This window comes from Neocloeon triangulifer, unplaced genomic scaffold (assembly GCF_031216515.1).
Source record: "Neocloeon triangulifer isolate White Clay Creek 2 clone unplaced genomic scaffold, ASM3121651v1 ptg000014l, whole genome shotgun sequence".
In the NCBI taxonomy this organism is placed as follows: domain Eukaryota; kingdom Metazoa; phylum Arthropoda; class Insecta; order Ephemeroptera; family Baetidae; genus Neocloeon; species Neocloeon triangulifer.
In genome coordinates this window covers 13,630,147-13,642,897 of record NW_026775556.1, presented here as the reverse complement: position 1 = coordinate 13,642,897, position 12,751 = coordinate 13,630,147, and the positions used below count along the sequence as shown (strand labels likewise).

Here is a 12,751-nt window from a genome sequence, read left to right as displayed (position 1 = left end):
TTGCTAGGTACGCTGCGCTCAGAATAATAAAACGCGGCGTATAATTGCTAATTTGCACAGTGAAGGAACGTGATTTACTTTTCAATTAAAGCACCAAGAAATGAATTTTCAAAGCACCGCTGAATGCGATAAATTCCAGCAGGAACGACCTTCAAAAGATTTTCCGTTTTTTTTTTCGTTTGGAGACCAAACATGGAACCGCCATGCTCAATCAGTATGCGCCGCATGTAAACTTATGCAGTCTGTTTGCATATAAGCGGAGGAACACCCAGCACGGCTGGAAAAGTTTTGCATGCGGGGGGACTGACGACAAGAAGGTTGCTAATAATAACCGAATTTCTAAATGTTTGTCATATGCACGAGAGGGAAGAAGAAAAGTGAGGTTTGGAAACACAAGCGTGTCTTTGTCGCAGACACGAGAAACACAAAGGGGTACCTCTGTGGGTCGGAATCCGAAGTCGCAAGGTGAGCAGCGACGCACGATATTAAAAATAGCAGAGCTTTGATTGGGGTGCCAACAGCGATTAATCTCGCTTCCCACCAGAGGAACAAAAATGATCAGAATAAAACACAGTCGCTCTAAAGTTTCTTTCGTCAGCTGAACTTAATAAAAAAGAAAAGTCACTGGCGCGTGCGCTAATTGCCCGAAATTCCGCGCCCGGCAAAGTCACGCAAGATGCGCTAAATTGGCTGACATGCAAATGAGCCGGCACTAATTCATTGATTACGCCGCGCTAATGTCCCTTGCATGGCCAAGGTGCCTCCTGAGCGCACGATCAATTCCTTAGGCCCAACGCAAAGACCGCGGAACTTGCATGGTGGGAATCAGCGAGGCGGAAATTGCAGCTAGGAGAGCGGAAAAAGTGCAAGATAGGGAAAATTTGTGAGAAGCACCTTCGTCCCAATCGGCTTATGCAGCTTAAGTAACTTGAAGAAATAAAATTGAATTTTTTCATTCCTTCCTAAAATAGCTTTTATTCGCTTTTTTTTTACAAGCAAGGCAGATTGGATTTGTTCCAGAAATTTTAAATAAAAGTGGTTCAAATTTTCTGATATATTTCATTGAGAAGTAAAAACGAGAGCAATGGCAATTTTTTCTGGTGACAACTTGTTTCTTGATAGGAATTTCGGTTCAGATAAAGCACGTGACAAGCGATTTCTGTGTGCTAATTGTATGTGACAAGTTTACCGGCAGAGAGTATTCTTTGATGGAGCACGTGATGGCGAAAGTCTTGTTATAATAACTGGATTTTAAGTTATGCGCAATGTTACAAGTGTTTTTTAATATTATGTAAATTTATTTGGCCTGCGCAAGATTTTATCTTCCTCTAGTTTTTAAACGACTCTTCTTTTAATAGGCTTTTTAGTTTAGTAGCCTTTTAATGGATTCAGATTGTTGAAAAATATTTTATTCATAAAATGCCAACTAAACTGTAGCGAAAAGTAATTTCTTTTATTCACATATAAACGGTTTTCCGATATTCTAGCTCTTTTTCTGCAAAACATTTTTGGCGATGCTTTATTCAATATGTGTCAGTCGATTTTATAATGGTTTATGTTTAATTTGAATTTGCATGGACTCGTTTCTTTACAATTTTTTAATTTCAGAGTAAAATGAATTATCAATTTTTATGGGTGGAAGAAAGAAAAGAAGTCGTCAAACTAAAGCTTTCTAAGACGCTATACTTATTAATAATAGGCAAAGAGACAAGACCCGCTATTCAGTTTTATAGCAGTACATTGGGATAGAAGAGGATTTGTGTCAAATAGTTTCAATGCTCCTCTAGCGATCAACCAGAAATGTGATCAATAGACCCGTTGTTTGGAGCTGTGTTGTCTATGGTTCTGCGCAATTCCATCACGGAGATTGCACTTTTAATTGACGCGCCATTGGCGAAAATTGCTTTGGCACGCCGATTCTGCGAAGCCCGCAATATGGAGCGAGACAACGCGGCTAGCGCTAGGATTCAATTAAAACACGCGAAATTGCCACAGAGGCTAAACTTTGTGTATGGGTATTTTGTGCGACCACTCGAGCGTGTACAGAAATGCGCCATATTTCACGTGCCTTCCGAAGATAAACTGCGTCCACCGAATTTTGTTGCTGTTGCGTCGTGACGCCTGAAATATTTTGTGATATTTTTATCCACGGCTTTGGCAAGCAGTCTCGTAGATTTATATGTGCGCATAATGAATTTTCTATATTATTCTTCAACAGTGTAATTCGCAGCTTCCGAAAATGGTGGAATTGATTGCCACGTTTTATTGCGCATCCAAAACCCATCAATCAATCGGCCGTTCCAAATCGTAAACGCGCATTTTCTTCGTTTTGTTATATCGGCTATCGGCTTCGTACGTCCGCAAAAAAAAAAAAATAAAAAATAAATGACCGTCGATCATTCGCAAACGTGTGTTTAATCGTCATCTGGCAAAATTGATTTTTTACCTCGTGCGCAATACAATGTATGAAAAATAAAAGACAGCCGCTTTTCATCGTGGTACAAACTCGATTAAAATTAATAACCGATCAGTGGGCACGCACGCTTTCAATCAATCTAATCGTTTTCTAACTGGCCTAACACGCACGTTCTTTTTTCAACGAAGCATATGTGGTTTTTGCATATTTAAATTTGAGTAATTTACCAGTAATTTACGCTTACAGTCGACTCGCTTTTAACTTTTCCATTAAAAATTTTCTAGGTCAAGAAAAGTTTAAGTGAAGGAGTTAAGAGAAAAACACCATTCATTCAATCCGACAATCCTCGCACTCTTTCACCCTGTGCGCAGCATGGAAATGTAAGATTGAATGTGTGAGCAACTTTTCTCCTGCAGATAAAAAAAAACTTTCAGCGAGAGAGCAATTTGCGGTGGCGAGTAAAATATTTTATTTCCGGGAGAGCAGACAAAAACTTGTTGGAATGCGTCTCAGAACTATGAAATTATAAAACGTGGCTTGCGAAACTTTCGTTAAGCTCCGACCTGTTTACCGGCCGGGTATATTTTAGTAAGCCGCGAAAATCCGCGCGAAATGTTTTTCCACGCGAGATGAAATTTTTCAGGCTTCTTTCAATGCGAGAGGGTTTGCGCAGCGGAAAGGAATGCATTTGACGCCGCAAGCAGATTTGCCCTGGATCAGCCGTCGATGGATGAGGCGGATTGTATTGAAAAGGGGTGGTTTTTCACCCCATCCTCTCTCATATTGGCCAGATCAAAGGAGTGCCTGCGGAAATCGGATCAGCCGCCGACGCAAAATCCAATCTCGGGCTGCATTCTTCCTCGAGTTGGGCGAAAAAGAAGAACAAAGTTTTGATTCGATTCGCTCATTACTGAAGCCTTAAAGAAGCAGGTGGCTCAAAGTTGCAAACTAAATTGCGGGCTAAACATGAGGGCGAGAGAGGAAAGGGTTGTGCGGGGTCGCTTTTGCCCTTGGCCAGATGTCAAAGGGTGAGCGTTAACTCGATTTTCCTGGAACACTGACAACCCGCACGTTTTCTAAACGTAATTTTATCTTGTTTTATCAAGTAGTTAATGTTACGTGGGTTTTTCTGACGTTGAAATGCAAAATGTTAACCTGATGTTAAAATTAAAAGCGGATTAGAAAGCTTGTTAAAGTTGCAAACAAAAATAAAGTTCGGAGTTATTTTACCCCTCAGCTGCTAAATAATTAAATTATTTTTCACGCAGTGCTTTCGGAGTGCTGCTGTTGACGGATAATTCATTTGGAGGTGTTATGTAGATGGGAAGTGAAGACAATTCCAGCAGCGAGCTATTTTCGCCTCGTATGTACCAATTACTGAGCAAATGGTATACAGGTTGGCTCGTGTCTTTATTGCCTCTACCTGTTCGCTCTGGGCTGTAATTTTCTGCTCTGATGCTGAATAATTAGCGCGGTTTCTCTTCATTAAACACTCTTTGCTACTTCAGAATATTAAAAATTACGCAGAAAACGTAATGAGATGTGTGGCGATGAAATCAAGAGTGAATAAAGAATTTATCTCATTACTTCAATCACAATAACTTTTTGTTGAGTTCATATTACATTTTTTTTTATTATCATAAAATTTAAATTATATAGCTTCCATGCAGTAGAATTAATATAAATATTAAAATGCTTGTTGTTTAAATTTTTAAATGATAAAACAAATTAATTTAAATATGTATGAGGAAAATTGGTTTCAGCATTTCTTAAACTATATGCTTTTGAAAAATGCATATATAAGCTTTTTCCAACTCTCAACATTTGAAACTTACTAGTTTGTTGATGAGCTTTCCTTCGTTATTGCATGTAAAGTAGTTTCATAATTTTATTGTCATTCTATAGAAACTTTGTGTTTACCTCATTAATCCGCAGTAAATCCGGGATTTTAAATGCTCAAAGGGAAACGAGATTCTCTGTCTTCATGGAAGAAAGACTCTCTAATCAAATATGTATATTATACCTTCAGTATTTTGGAAAACATTATTGCAGCTTGTTTATAAAGCAATTTCATAAAAGCTGAAGTTTACGTCAACATCCAAAGTTCGACCACTTAGCGAATCTTCAAATAGCAACATTACCCCGTTTAACTTTTGAGACAGAACAAATTTGAAGCAAATAATTTCAACACAAAGCACAAGGCATGATAAAACAGATTAATTCACTCCCGCTGGCACTCAAGATTATGCAAAATTCCTGGCGACAGCGTGGCGAAAAGCGAAATGTTTCGCATAATTTGCATGCAAAGGAGCGCGACACACCAAAGTAGAAATTTGCCGAGGGCGCCAAACAAAAGGGAAATGGAAAATGTCACGCAATTTCATCATAGAAAGCAGGTAGATAACAAAGCATGGCGAAAATAAATTACGAAAAATGCTTCATTAGCAAATAAAGCAGGAGAAAATTGTGATCGGGAAAATTTGCCTGAATGTTTTATTCATGTCGATTTCCAGCACCTCTCGATACGAATAGGGCCAAAAGAAAATCTCTTTCGGGGCGCCGCGACCGCAATCGGTCGTTTTGTGTGCAAATTAAAGCAGGACCGAATTGCAAAAAGCGAAGAAAAAAGTCCAAGCGGTTGCCAAAAACTATTTTGTTATTTCCAACGCCGGCCAAGCAACGCGCGGGTTGTTTATTTTTAATATCTGGCGAGGCGTAAAAGACGAAAGAACCCAACAGCCGTCGTCCAATGAGAGAGTGGTGCTGGAAACAAGCACCAATATATATACAGACGATAATTGACCCGAGGGTTCAGTTATTTTTTTAGGGGGCGCGTGACTGATGAAGCGAAAATTAGTCTGTTGATTGAGCCGAAAGAGCCAAAGCCACGGGATGGGCTGGATAATCCCTGACGGGGATGATTTTTCTGTTTGTTTGCAAAACAATAAAAAAAAAAAAGAGAAAGGGAGAGCGGGGGCAGTCGGCGGCAATAAAAATAACAAGGGCGGGCGCGGATTTTCAATTTCAGATAAGACTGTTTGGCTTTTGTTTCTTTCCCTCTCTGCGAGCGAGAGTGAAGTGAAGAAGGGCACTCGGCCAGAGGGACCATCTAATAATATCAATATTTCGAGTGTCGCTCACAATGGGCCACTTTGCGAGCCAAGAGGATATTTCAAAGTAAATCGGCCGCATTTTTATTTTCGTGCCGGCCCAGCGTGGAATAAATTACTCTGATGCACCTGTATAAACGTCTGAATACGAGTTTGTTTTGCAATTCTGGCACGCGTCGCCTCGCTCTTGCCGCCTGTGGTTTATTTGTCTTGACACTTGGACTTTTAGCCAGAGTGTCCGCGAGTGTAAATAATTAAGAAGAAACAACCCGCGCCGGGATAATGGGGCTCGGCGTTTTAGCCTGATGACTTTGTCCTCCCGTTGAGCCTGGCTGCTGTGCGTGAGAAGGATGGGTGCAACTTTGATGTGCGAGAAAAAAGTGTTCTGTTTCACTTTTGTTAAAAAAAATATCACATTATTTTCGCTTTGAAAAGTCTTTACCAAACCTCGTGGCACAAGGAAAACTCTTGAATTTATAAATTGTAATAGAAAATATATTAAATTTATAAAAAAAAAAATAATTTAAACTATTCCATTATTGCCCCATGACGACAGAAACCATTATCATATTCATTTTTCCTGAAATGTAAATTTCCGTAGCACATCAAAAGAACCGCATTAATTTTTATGCCGCGGCTCAGTTGTTTTCCAAAATGAAGAACGCTTTTGAGAGCAGAAGGAAGGAGAACGCATTTGGCATTCAAATTGAAAATGAGACACGCACTGGCGTCTTTCAAGATGCGATTGACACAGTTTCGCTGTCACTCAACCAAAAGCAGATCAAATTTGGCATAGCAGCTGCCTTCTATTGCTGCCATTTAGAGAGCTTCGCAAAATTTCTATCTGATGATTGGATATTTCTGAGAAATTTTCATTACAGTTAAGAAGGAGCGAGTTCCTGACGAAATTAATCAAGTCTTGGGGGCACGTCGTCAGATAAGGAAGAAAATGTTGAGACACAAAGAGATCTTTTGTATGTACGTCTCGAGATTTGAGCAAATTTGACGTCGACAAAGATGAAAATACAGATCACAGGACGCTCCAGCTCTAGAATGAACTCATTTTCTTTTTATAATTAATGAGTCAATCCAATTTGTTTGAATTCAGGCTTGACTGATAATTTCATAGGGCATCATAAAAATATTCTTCAGATTATTTTCACAAAAAATATGATGATATTAATATATACAGTTGAGTAGTTTAAGCACAACTCAGCACGCATTTTTCGTGAAATGGGTTATTGAGGACGACTTTTTATGTGTGAACGCACTCTAAAAGCCATTATACAAAGAGATCAAAGGGCCAAGAGGGCCGTTTGGCGGAAAATTAGCATTTGCCAAAACATTTAGGCATATTTTTAAGCAGGGAATATATTTTTTGGTCTGGCCCATGGAGAAAAAATTAGAGCTAAAAAAATTGAGTTTAGAATTGGTTAATTTAGTGAAATTATCTACAAAATATCTTATTGTTTCTAATTATTGGTCGGCTTTTTACCTATCAAGGAATTAAACCATTTTATAACCTTAAAAACTTGGTATTTTTTAAAAAATATATTAACTTTGAAAATTAAAATTTCCCTTTATACTTTTTCAGAAATAATCTTTGATCATATTTGTAAAAAGTTTTACCTTAAAAACATAAAAGCATTGAAATGAATAGGTGCCTATATAAAAATAAAACGCATTATCTTTGAGTTCTGTTCCTAATCACAAGAAAAATCTCGAGAGCCTGCAGATTTAATTAAAGGTGCCTCTTTTCCACCTCGGCAACTCAAACTTAATTGGTGTTTCAACTCTTCAGACAAGAGACGTCCACAATTAGTTTGCGGCTATTTCGCCCCTCCGTGTTCGGAGAAAATCATAAAACTCGACAATTGGGCACGTGGAAAACAGGTTCACTTCATCGCCTCCATTACCTACCATGACTGAAACATCAAAGCAGATCTCCTTTTTTCCACAAGAAAAAACATCAAAAGGTGGCTGCGACCTCTATGCATTTTTTCCACATTCCATCTAGAGGGAATGCAATTTTCCACTGAATTTTTTTTAGAACCGTTTCCGTTATATTTCAGAAGCGGGGTTTCTTTTTGAGAGGAAGTATTTGGTGCAGCAGTGTGTCCTCATTTTGCTCTCGTTCGTCGTAAAGCCCCCCAAGTCAAGATCAAAAGTCCACATGGCAATTGGTGGTGGAATTAAAATATCTATCGCCCGCCGCCTGCTGGGGCGAGAAAATAAACATATATTCTTGTGAAATACTTTGAGAGTGGCAGCTAGGAGATCTGAGATTGCGTATAGAGTAAGTGAACGCGTCGTCAGACTTCGCAAACGCAAACATTTGTTCGATTGCTTTGCTCGTCTGGAAATTTAATTGCTAATTGATTTACGAAGTAATTGTTTGCGGCATTGCGGCACTCTCTCCGCTTCACTTTTATTGGGAAAGTATAACTTACGTGCCGCTGTGAAATATCTGAGCTTGAGAGAGAATGTGAATTGGCAAAGTGCATTTCAGCGAATGATTGATGAAGGAAGAAATCTAGAAATGGCCAATGGGAAAAGTGGGCTTTTAGCGCGGTGAGCAATTTTTCAGCAAGCGCTCAGCTTGTCGCATTTCGGATTTGGGTTGTTTTTGCAAGAGTGAATTGTGTAGCTATTAGATTTACTTCACGCAGTAATTTATTCAGTTAGAAACAAAAACACATCAAGTCTTTTAATAGATTGTACTGCAGTACAGCAGCAAGTCAATAATTTACGTTAAATTTTCAAATTTTTTCAACATTCCAAACGTAAGCCTTATTTTAATTAAACATATAATTGTATATTTGTTTTTTTTATTCTGACTTCTTCCGCGATACTAATAAAATAAAATGAAGATAGAAATATAATATTTTATGTGTATCAAAGACAATGTAATTCTAATTCTTTAAACTTAGCAATGTTTTATTGTTTTTTGCAAAAACAAAATGGGCAAGATGATTTTTGTAACACCGCAAGTAACTTTCTGAAGAGTAACAAAGAAAGTAATAAGTGGAATTATTAACAAATAAGAATTATTATTAAAGTTGATAAACGTAATGAAAGATAATTTAATAAATTAATTAAATGAATTACTGAAAATATTGTAAAAAATTTACATTGTTTAATTAAAGCTTTTTAAATTTCAGAATAAAATGAAAATTGGTCTCCATCCATATTGTGCCCTCATGAATAAAAAGGCGTTGAAGAGGAAAGTGAAAATTAAATAATCTTCTCTCTCCGCCCAAGCAACGCTTCTCGTCGCAAATGGAAAGTCGTCACAGTGACAGGTTTATCCGCGAAATAATCATACAAATCGGGCTGAACGAGCGCTTGAAATCTTTTCTCCGGCGGCTAGAAAATTTCGTCGTCGGCTCTGCAATTTATTTTCGCAATCAAGCCTTTCCACGCGTCTCTCCTGTTTATTTACTTTTGCCTCATCCATCCACTCCTCCGCACGAATTCGCTGAAAAAGTTTTTCGTTGAAATCACGTTCGCCTCGCGCAATTGATTGGCTCGCTTGTTTGAATCACTTTGAATTTGGATTAATGCTTATGAAAATCGTTGAGCTACACAATAAAGAGTAATTAGACTAAATAATGCATTTCATGCAGTTGGGATCCGGCCAGATGTGAGCATCATTCATAGTAATAAAAAATTGTTTGCAGTTGGATTCCAGTGGAAATAAATTGCGGAATCTCTTTGTATATTTTTTCAAGATTATTTTTATTTGAAAACTTGGCAGGAATTTGCAATTCCTTGTCATTCGCCAAGGATTCCACGATAGAAAATCAAAATTAATTGTGCCTCTTGACTATTGATGACTCTTAATTAGTTTGCACAAATAGTAGAGATAGTATGAAACTTTTTCCCATTAATTACAAACTCTTTGATCCCAATGTAGTAAACATGACCTCAAAAGTTGCACATTTTATTAGTTCCATATCAAAATCACGTGGATCAATTTCTGATATTGACCTTCATTTTGAATGTCACAAATTATAATTTTTTCCTTTTATTTCTTGCATCCACATCAACCCTCAAATGGACAAGGAGAATTCAATAAAAGCATCGAGCACCATAATCTGCAGCAATGCGCACGATATATAAATTTTATCCGGCTGCTTATTGGCACTCGCGAGCTTTTATTGCCATTCGGAGAAGAGCAGGATTTCCACAAGCAAAAAACTCTTTACACGCGTGCTCCATTTTCTTTGGTACCAACGACCCCCACCCACTTTGAATGAAAAAGAATTATTAGTTTAACTGGCCTCTTAAATATTTATTAATTACCAAGTGAAATATTTTCAGATGGCCGAGCCAAAACTCCCGACACACTCCTGGCCAAACATTTATCGCTGCGGCGCTTTCCACGCTGGGTGTGATTTGTGCATGTGAATAATAAAAACCCAGTCGATGGGCTGATAATCACAGCAAACAGGTTCTTCGTCCGGCACTAAGAAATTTACTTCTTGATATACTTTTAGGTGTTCACTTGTTCCTATATTTATAGGGTCATAATCATTTACTTAGTCAATGAGATTGGGTTCGATTTCGAGGTCAAACATGCGTACATAAATAAACGTGTACACATTATTTGCAAAACCGAAAAGTGGACCAGTTCAAAAACAAGTTTTCCTGGCCAGATTATTTTTAGTTAACACCAATTGCGCCAATTGAAATTGAATCGAGTTCGTTTATTTTCAGACACTGCAGGGTGCAAGCATCTTGTATTAATTCTGACCTGAAATAACTTTGACTGGTGAACTTGATCTCGATAACATTTTTTTTTAACAAATTTTGTAAGATATGATAAGATTGATGTGATTTATCCATGTATGGACAGAGATCACCTTCTTGTGCTGCACCAACAAACAATCAGAATGGAAAATTTCCACATTTAGAATAGATGAACAATTATTTGGTTTATAAAAAAAAATTAGATCAAAATGAAAATTTGTTACGGACTGAAAAAATGCTTATGCAGAAAATTTACAAATCTCTAGACCTGATACTCAATAGGACATTTTAAATTTGTACTTAATTAAAAATAATAAATGATTTAGAAAATTAAATTATTTCCACACTCTTATAGTATCTGAAAAATTGGTTTGAAGTTTGAATCAAATAAAAATTTTTACCTGTGATGTTATCAGTGAAGGGCATGACGATCGCCAAGTAGCCGGCCGTTGTTGCTAAAAGGGGTGTCCGACCACCCCTGATATTATTTACCGCCCTCTAAGTGGTGCTGTCCTGAGCTCATAATCCAAGGAAGGCGCACTCGGGACGACGCGAAGGAGGCAGTCGAGCCCGCAATTGCTGCCGACACACTGAACAGCTCCGACGGCTCCGTCGCGCTGAGGCTGCCGGACTGGCGGGGCGCCACCGTCGACCTACCCTCGGCAGGACAGAACAGGACTATGGTTATGACGTCCATGATGCGGACGTTTATGTGCTGAAAAAGAAGGACTTTCAGATTTATTGAGTCGTCTGATCTCATCATTCGGATCTCACAATCAGTCCGGATATTTCTTTAATGGCAAAAGCCAATTTACGATGCCGAATTTACTTGAATTTATTGCCAAAAAAACGGCTTGATTCGGAGAGATTTTTGTTAAAAAATGTATAAAGCCGTTCGTTTTTTCTGGTTAATTAGAGGACGCTATTTGCCGAATTTAAAAGGGATTTGTGAGTAAAGCAGAGTAGGCCAATAAAATTTTTATTAAATAAAAAATAGTGTTTGACAAATCCTCATTGGCAGAAGAGCTATCATATATTTTACGTCTTATGCTCACTTCAATTTACTGCAAAAAGAGATTTTTATTTGACTAAATTTCTAGTTCATGTATCTTCTTTTACCGTTTAATGTTCATGACGTTCCTAAAAATTTGAATAAAATCGGAGGAAATCCACATCTTAAAATGCGATTTCAGAGTAAATGAAGTAATACTATTTTATCACTTCAAAAAATATAGGCTACATTTTCATATTGATTCTCTTTTAATGAAAAACCAATTTTCATACATCTTCTCTTCACTTAGACTTGCTGCTAAAACGGGCCATAAGTGGTTTTTATTTTAAAAAAAAGTTACATTGCGAGTTCTTTGACCGCTTTATGTGCATCCTTTTCTGGTTATTTTTAAAACGTGAAACGACATAAATACTTGGAATGTACTTGAAATGGTATGTACAAGAGAAAATAATTTAAAATTACTAATTTTACCAGTTCTGTTAAAAAAAGGTATTGACATATATTGTTTTTTTTTTAAAGTTCCAATTTAACATCATTAGGCCATTTAATACTCTTGAGGGTTTATTTCATCCGTCAATCAGATTTGATTTGTGCTTCACCAAAATACATCATTTAATTTGTTAGATTAACGCCCACGCTAGCTCACCACTGTGAAAAGTAAATTCAGCAGCTCCATGTTTATGGATTTTATATTTGTTTTTCCAAACGCCAGTGGGAATAATCGGATATATGTTCATTTTAATCAGTTGATGGAGCCCCAACGGAATCAATTTGCCAGAAAGCTCTGCAGCCACATTTGAACCAGTGCGAATATTGCGAATCAAACGCATTTTGCAGTCATTCATTATCTGACAATTGACCAGGGAATATTTTGAAATTTCAGTCATAACTGATTTTGAAGAGCTACATGCATGGATCGTTAGGGGTAAATTATAGTTACAAGGGTTGAAGTTAAAAAATAAAATAAAATAACAAATTTTGATTGTAATTTGAAATGATGAGTGTGAAAATTCACATTTTCGTGGAATTATTTAAAGAATATTAATGCTTATTTATTATGCGATACATACATTATACATTTTAATTATAGAAATTTAATACAGTTGAGAGAAAAGATCAGAATTCTTACAATCAAAGTTTTTTATTGTAAATTTTTTTTTTAATTATTTTTTTCACATTTCATTGTGTTTTTTTTTCGTAGTTTCATAATTTTTTAAACTCAGCGTAGTGAAAATTTTTCAATTCTAATGAACGATATTTTGAAAATTGGAATTGAATTTAGTGTATGCTTCAATTACCCTTGCAGCAGCCCTCCAAAAAATCTCTTTGCATTTTTTCCAGCACACTATAATACGGTATTCTATTAAAAAAATGTTATTTCATTATTTTATTTGGGGCAAGCATTACTTAGACCAACGATTAAACCGCTCGAGTAGCATACAGAAAAGTTCAAAATAAATT

General features: G+C 37.0%; 1 protein-coding gene across 1 annotated transcript in view; it reads right to left on the bottom strand.

Moving 5' to 3' along the window:
* The window catches only part of LOC132199833 (FMRFamide receptor), a 29,240-nt gene extending 18,384 nt beyond the window's left edge, over positions 1 to 10,856 (bottom strand). Inside the window, exon 1 of the mRNA XM_059624873.1 lies at positions 10,680 to 10,856. The gene's annotated coding sequence lies outside the window, so the exon portion shown is untranslated. The remainder of the gene's footprint in view (positions 1 to 10,679) is intronic.
* Between the last annotated feature and the right edge of the window lie 1,895 nt (positions 10,857 to 12,751).